Source organism: Primulina tabacum, chromosome 11 (genome assembly GCF_025594145.1).
Source record: "Primulina tabacum isolate GXHZ01 chromosome 11, ASM2559414v2, whole genome shotgun sequence".
Classification (NCBI taxonomy): Eukaryota; Viridiplantae; Streptophyta; class Magnoliopsida; order Lamiales; family Gesneriaceae; genus Primulina; species Primulina tabacum.
This window is the reverse complement of record NC_134560.1, coordinates 30,592,789-30,601,396: the sequence shown is the minus strand read 5'-3', so window position 1 is coordinate 30,601,396 and position 8,608 is coordinate 30,592,789. Positions and strand designations below refer to the sequence as shown.

At 32.3% G+C, this 8,608-nt stretch overlaps 1 long non-coding RNA gene across 1 annotated transcript; it reads right to left on the bottom strand.

Annotated features, from left to right (window-relative positions):
* Positions 1 to 1,098: 1,098 nt before the first annotated feature.
* Positions 1,099 to 5,524, bottom strand: LOC142518538 (uncharacterized). Its single transcript, XR_012813572.1, has 4 exons — positions 5,304 to 5,524; positions 4,514 to 4,875; positions 1,463 to 1,565; positions 1,099 to 1,400 (listed from the first exon to the last, which is right to left on the bottom strand). It is a non-coding gene; the product is annotated as an uncharacterized LOC142518538 (long non-coding RNA).
* Positions 5,525 to 8,608: the final 3,084 nt, after the last annotated feature.

Below are 8,608 nucleotides of genomic sequence, written 5' to 3'. Positions count from 1 at the left end.
GTTCAATACTTATATAATTTTTTTAAAATTTTACATCTTACACGGGTGGATACCTTTTTTTTAAAGGTGATCAAATTTTTTATTAACTATTCGAACCGAATTGCACCGGACCGTTTTTTAATATTTTTATAAAAACTGTGATTAAAAATAATAATCATAAACCGCACCTTATATGCAGTTCGGTTAATTTTTTTTGCCAAGAACCGCACCAAACCGCATACCCTAAACCGTTTGCCATGATATTTGGCTTAAGATTATAATAATGACAAAAACTTGTATGAGACGATTTCACGGATCGTATTTTGTGAGACAAATATCTTATTTGGGTCATCCATAAAAAAATAATACTTTTTATGCTAAGACTATTACTTTTTATTGTGAATATCGGTAGAATTAACGTGTCTTACATATAAAGATTCGTGAGACCGTCTCACATATAAAACTTCGTGAGACCGTCTCACAAGATATCTAATCTATAATAATTTTTAAACAACATATTCAATTAAAGAAGTCGTTCATTATATCTCAATTATCTTTAAAATTATTACTCCCACAAAGAACTTATTTTCTTCTTAATTATTCTTCATATTAGTCTTTTATAAAAATATTTATTTATTTTATCACAATATTTTGTTTAAAGTTTGAAAGTAAAAAAAGATAAAATAATGTAAATGTCATTTTTTTTTGTGAATGTGTTGTGTTATTAAATTATTAACTTAGTTTTGAATCTTATTATTATTTTATCTAGTTTTATCTTTGTATTTCGAAGACACTATATTTTTGTTGTTTTCAAATAAATTAGACAATATATTCTAATATATTTCATTAAAAAAAATCATAAACCGACCGCAACCGCCCGAAACCCTTTAAAACAGTAAGAGTAATTCTACATGCAAAACCGTAATTATTTTTTTAAAATACTAACCAATCGTATATAGCAATTCGATTTGAATTTTTTAAAAAAACTGCAAAATCGTATCATGATCACCCCTACCTTCTTTGTGATTTAAATACTTAGCAAAAATTCTAATTTTTACGTCTCAGGGGTGGATATTATACTCGGATTGTGAGTATAATACTTAGCAATGTTTCAAAATTTTGCATCTTACTCGAGCGAATACACTTCTCGGATTGTGAATTCAATACTTGAAAAATTTCTAAAATTTACAGCCAATATTAGCCGAACTCTTTCTTCTTTTGGCTGCTCGGTCTACTTTCGAGCCTCCTTCAGCTCGACCAAGAGAGAAGCTCTCTACTCATTTCTTAGAGCCTCCACGGCCTGGAGCTACATCATCAACTCCCCATGCCGATCCCATACATTATCCAAGTTATTTTTGGCAGTGGGCGGTTAATTAGACCTGGCTGGCATAGAGAGAATGTTCCCTGGCAAAGAACATGCCCTACATGAAAATAATATCCATAACATTATAAACCAGAAAATTAAGTATATGATACTACTCACTCAAAGGAAGCCTAGAGAAATGTTCTCGGTCATTTCCTTGTCTGAGGCTCGCAGCACCACATGCAGATCATCGTTAGAGATCTGGTTCTCCATAGTGTTGGGACTATACATTTTAGAGAAAATAAAAATAACTTACTAAGAAGACAAATAGAACAAAGGGTATGAACTGAGCAAGGAAATTTGGTCGCGAATTGCTTCAGAGCCCGGTAGAGAAACAACACGGAATCCAAGTAGAGGCCTCGGGAAAGGAACCGTCGCTTCAGTAAACTTATTTCATTTCCGTATTTTCATGCTACAAATCCAAGCATTAGTATGAGTTCGTTAATCTCCACCGTATGTATTTTTATCAATGATGGAGAAAAGAAAAAATCGGATCGAGATCTTGATCGTCCATTTCGTCGGTTTACATGTTGCATGAACTAACACAACTCAATGAACAAACACAAACCTGGAATCACTGTAAAGTGCTCGGGCCTGCCCCGCTTCGACCCAATTATTTGGTCTAAATGTCATACTCTTTTATACCAAAAATGGGACGTTTTATTTATATACATCGTTTAGAAGACTTGACCTGGGTATGTCTCGAACCAATAAATATCCAAACCCATTTGCAAAGGTATGCTTGGACCATATTGTTGGGACATCGTATTCTCGCATCCAAGACGCTGCGAAAGTTTAAAAATTTTGTTCTTTGGCATCGTGTGTTTAGAAACATTCACATGGCGTTTAGAATTACACCCTTGCGTTCTAAACGTTGGACTCCAAAATATTCTGATTTTTACGCGGAGATAGCCCTACTTGTAAATCTCCACGAACGACTCTTCAAATTTGATCGTCTAATTAAGTCCACGATAAGATAATGAATTCCTTGTTTAGATTGCACCAGTAATTCCAAACAATTTAGCGTTGAGACTGAGTACTCCGAATTTCCAAAATCCGGAAAATGTGTGTTGCGGCGGCGGCCGTGGAAGCAAGAAAGAGAGGCCGAAATTGTTTTCCCCAAATCTTGTGTTGGCCGAGACTTCACCTTTCAAAAGATGGGAAGATTTTGTTAATTTTGTGCTTATTGATTCTTAATCAATATTATGGATTTTTAATCCATAATTAAGCAAATCTAATTTGCTCTTTTGCCAAAAATTTCTTCCATTCTTTCCTTAGGGTGATGGCCGTAGGTTTCTTTTCAATTGGAAAGGAATTTTGTGAAAATCGTGGCATTCAATTATGAGTTCTAGTGGTATATATATAGAGGTTGACTCCTAATCCTATTAGGAGTCCCTCTCCCACAAGGACTCTAATAATTTCATTATATTAAAACTCTCGTACAATTATTATATAATGTATTTATTAACATTTTAATAGTACATAATATAATAAAATCATATACACATATTTTATATCACAATATAAAATATATACACGTATATGTATATTAAATTAAATAACTATTATTTAATTTATAAACTAACTCATAGGTTAATTTAATTTATACTCTTCTAGAATATTTATTAGAATTTATGCATAATAGTAGTCACCACTACTAGCACAATCATTTAATTAGTAAATTCTAAATTCACAAAAAAAAAATGATTCTGAACTCATTATAACCCTGATTGACAATCCGAGAGAAACCGATGTACCAAGGATACAAATCTTGTTCATATAATGAAAATTGAAAATTTCGAAGATCAAAATTTTAATCTACCAAATGTGACAGTTGCCAGTTTTAGTGAACTTCTTTACAAAACAGGCAGTTCCACTCTACTTCTTTATTTAGTAATCATGCTAACTTTCATTTTTTCTATCCTATGGAATCAGCTCATAAACTCTTTATAAGCTTCTTGTTTGATCTCCATCAAACTATAGTCGTCAAATCCCAACTCTTTGAAATTTGACTATCTCATCGGGAACACAGAATTCGATACTTGTGTGACCCTCAATGGTTCAAAGATAAATCTGGCCGTGGGTTCACATCTCCATGTGATTCAAAATAACATTTATTCTTATTCAAGTTTACCCTAGTTAACCCCATTCTTTTCATCAACTCCTTGATCAAGAATGTCAGAACTCATTTCTGATTGCACCCATCGGATCATGGTAAGAGCGTCCAGTAGCATCGCCCCATGATTCACTAGGTATCACTAATAGTGCCTGCAAGAATCTTTAGTCATGGTTAGCGTACTTAACGGTCTTTCAACACATATATCCCGATCGAATCTGGAACCATTGGTATATCGAGAGTTGCAAATGAATTCGATAACGATGCGATTTATCTTTGAGTACTAATAGTGGCATTGTATGTGCAACTAGGAAAACACATTTCTCTAAAGCACACTTCTTGCTCTGGCCAGAGACTTCTTGTACTACTAACTCATCATATCACATATGATATCTTCGCTCGTAGGCGAACGGTAAATTCCCGATTACAATGCATTTGCTCCTACGTATTTCGAAACTACACCCAACCTCACCACCTGATGACCCTCGATGGAGTCGTAAACGGATCAAAGTGTATGCTAGTACGTATAGCCCCTACATTGTCTCGGGTCAAAGGACTAATGGTGTACAACCATAACTGCGGACTATTCCACTCGATAAGTGAGAACCACTTGGACAGTCCGAGGGAGTGTTGTTCAGTGCATCATCATATGGATCACCCGTCTGTGTGAATGGACATCTCCATGCCCTTGCCAATGAAACATGGCGTTTATATCCAGATGCTAGTCTCAAGCTCGAGCGACATTTATCCTTATTTTAGGCGGTTGATTCGACTAAGAACCTATTTAGAATATACGGTACACTTCCTAATGAGTTTCATGATCTTACATTGCGACGCAGACCTCATGGTACCTATTATATATTCAAGGACTTTATGTATGCAGTTTGCATGGGTATACAGATAAAGTATAATGTCATAATTGAATAAAATCGTAAAATATTATTAAAATAAAGATTGTTTTACATTAGAGTCGATAAAACCCGAGCCACAAGTTGGTTTGCCGGACACCTACTCTAACACATATCCGATACAATTAAGTCAGAATAAGAACTAACCCCGTATATAGAGCCCAAAATGATCTCAACTCGACTCGAAAGCAGCAAGTTGATTCCGAAATAATCATCTGTGCCAGGAATACAATATAACAAGAGTAACATGTCACAAGAATGATAAGACTCAACATGAATGTCATAATATCATGTCCTATCCTAAATGTCATGAAGCATGTCAAATAAATGAACATAAAATCAACAAAGTATTTAACAACTCATACAACTCCACAAAATCACATTAACAACTTTAACAACTCATAAATATTTTTAAAAATTAATTTGTACATTAACATAGTATGTTACCGAAATGTAACATACCTAAACCGACTTTGAACCACAAAAAGCTCAATTTTGATCTCTTTGAGCTAACAAATAAGATAATACGCGGAATAATTCCACAATTTGTCAACAAAGCTTAAATAATCTATTATTTATTTCCAAAAATTACTATATTACTAAAGTTGAATTTATTTGTTAAAAATCCAACTTAACAAATTAAATAATAAAACTTGTCTCAATATTCTCAATTTCACGATTTAAATCTCAAAATCGACTAAAAGGTTAAAATTCTCGATTTCGGCAGCCTAAAATAGCGTATAGGAGTTGGAAAATCTAGTTGAATGCCCCTAAATTCGAATCTTGAACGAGCAATTGTGGTCTTGTCGTGGTGTGGTAGCGAGAATTCACTGGAAAAATCGCCGGAAATTCTGTGTACCCACCTAAGACCGATAGGAAAAATATGGAATGACCAAGAAATCTTTTAAGCTCCTATTCCTCACCAAAATACACTCACCAAAACCAAAGTAAGAAGCTGCGCGCGGATGGTCTCGTGAAGCAGGGCTCGATCTGCACAAGGAGGGCTCGTTTTTCTTCGGTTCCAATCCATAGAATGCTCGACAAGACCTCATCTGAACACCACGGTGGTCGGAGCTCCGATCCTCGGCGGCACGGCAGCTGGCTACGCAAGGGAGAAGAAGAGCAACGACAAGGGTTTCGGGATGGGTTTAAAAACTTCCTTTCCCACTTCTATAAATGTTATAAAGTATAAATGTATATATTGTTGTGTATTTGATTACTAAAAATAGTAATTAATGGCCATTTATCACGGTTTTACATTTAATTAATAATCGTATTTTATTTAAATTTTATATATATTTTATATCATTTAAATTTATGATATTTTAAAATATTTTTTTAATACATTTTTTTAATTTATTTGACATAAATAATTATTTTAATTAATAACTCAATAATTATTCTAGTTATATCAAACTACCGAATAATTAATTCTTGGACCTTACAACCCGGATATCCGAGCTCATGTCGTGCTCGTCCGAGCCGAGCCCATGAAAATATTGCGGTAGATGTAGATAAATTCTCTTAAACATGAAACACATGGACATTTCTTTTATGATAGGGAGAGAATCTTGAAGATATCATAATATATTTAAAATTCGAAATTAATCAAAGATAAAATCATATCAATACAAATCCCTTAGGCAATCTCGTTTATGTAACTTATCAAAGTTTGATTTTCATCAAATAACTTAGATTTTTTTGTTTTAGTTATTTTTCATCGGAAGCCACTAAATCTATTGAATATTGTTTATTTGACATTGATTCTCTTCTACATGACGGCTCATATGGTGCAAATAATGCTTATGTTACATAAATTAAAATCCATCTTAGCAAATAAAAAAAATAGAACGAAACCCTATATTTCAAAATGGGAGGAAAAAACTTTCATTTTGCTTATGTAAATTTTAATGCATGTAATATATGTTTTATTATCAACACATGAGTCACGTAGGAGAATATCGATGTCAAATAAACAATATTAGTTGGATTTAGTAATTTCAGACCAAAAAAATATTAAAACAAAAAAATCCAAATTACTGAATGAAAACTAAGTTTTGACAAGTCACATGAGTAAAATCCAAAATAGTCCAACTTACATGAACAATAATTTCTCGCTAATTGCACTTTAAATTTGCTAAGTTAATCACTTGAGCAACTCAATCATGAATATATATATACATACATATATATATATATATATATATATATATAAATAAATCAGTTTTAGCTAGGTTTCTTATGTACAGCCAGACATATCAGCGATATCATGTCACAACTTTGTCCAAAAAAAATACTAAATGTGAAAAAAATTCAATTAATTACAACCAACCAAATTTTGAGCAAATTCACTAGTAGAAAAATCGCTTTTTACTTCGCGTATTCAATGAAGTAATAAGGTAGTTAATTGCCGAAGTATATGGACGTGAAGTAATAGATGTACCTTTTACTTCGCATAATAACCGAAGTTGTATGATTGAAAATACTGAAGTCTTTGGCCGGTTTTCGAAGGAAAAGTGGTCCAGAATTGGACCGGTGCCAAAGTAAGAAATGTGTTTTACTTAATCGATTTTTGTAAATAGTGAAGTAATATATTATATATAACTTTGTCTTAATTATTATTTAGCGAAGTAGTTTATAATATTTTACTTCACAATTTACATTGAGTGACGAAGTCATTCATCTGAAAGACTTCGTAGGTATGTATTTTGGTGAAGTAATAGACACAAACAACTTCACAATTTATCCTATTTGTTGAAGTAAATATAATTATAACTTCAGCATTTATCCTATTTGTTGAAGTATTTTATATTATGTTACTTCTAGTGACGAAGTAAGTGGTTCGAAAGACTTCAATAATTTGTATTTTGGTGAAATAATTGCGCAAAACAACTTCGTTTTTACAGAACAATGTTGAAGTAAATTAATTCTATCACTTCGTCTGATTTCTTATTGACGAAGTATTTAATATTATGTTACTTCACAATTTGCAAATAACAACGAAGTAATTTACCTGTTACACTTCATTATTTTTTATTTTGATGAAGTAATTGTAAAAAAAGAATTCGCAGTATATGATTTAATACACTAATATAATTAAATTCATAAATTATCCATCTAAAAATGATGAATATCCACGAATCCACAATTACATATTCATTAATCCACAAATAACCCAAAAATGTATCCACAAAACCAAAAGGATATCCAAAAATCCACAATGACAAACAAAATATTTATCCCAACATACACCATCCATTTAAGCACCTACATAGGAGTAAACAAATTCACTCCATTCACTTCTGACCTCGTCATATTGAGATTGGGTGTAATATTGGTTCTTGATGCATCCTGCAAACTGAAATTTAAAAAAGAAAATACTTAGATTCTTCTATTTCAAATAAAAATTAACAGATATAAAATATATCAGTACTGGTAGAGGCATGTTTCATTTGAAAATACGAACTTATTTCATTTGAATCTTGAAATAACACCGGATAAAAATTCATAACATGTCACCACTCTCCAAGCTGAGATAGCGCCTGTTGTTTCCATCTAGTCTACATCAATTACAGATTACCCCAATTGCATGAAGACAATTGCACTTACTAAACCAGAGATCCTAATCTCTGTTGAAGCCAACGCAAGAAAGAGATTGGAAAAGAATAATGCAGCTCACGAAAAAACATATTACAGAAATCAGAAGGAAAATTGTCAAAAGACAGAAGTACTGAAGCTCATTCAATCAACATCGATAAATGAACTACTCAAGCAACAACTGGAAAGCATAAAAAAAATTCATTAGCAGTAATGCGAAGAAACAAAACAACAATAAACTAAGTACAGTAGTTGTTGAGTAATTTATTTAGACTACTAAATGCATATGTCAAAAGCCAACCAACAAGAATCAAACAAACAAAATAATGGTATAGAATAGAGTACATATCCCAGAAACCACAAATAAAAAAGAAATCATAAAATTGAAAATTATTAAATCATGACACGACGTTCTCCGAATAATCAAATAATAACAGAAGACATGAAGATGACAACTTGGATAACTAAAATATCACTAATATAAAATATATCACAATGACAACAATTCATCTCAAGCAATTATCTCAACAATAAAATATATCCCAATGGCAACACATTATCTCGACAATAAAATATATCTTAATGGCAACAATTCATCTCAATCAATCAACAAATTTATCCCAAGAAGAAACTCATCATCTTCTC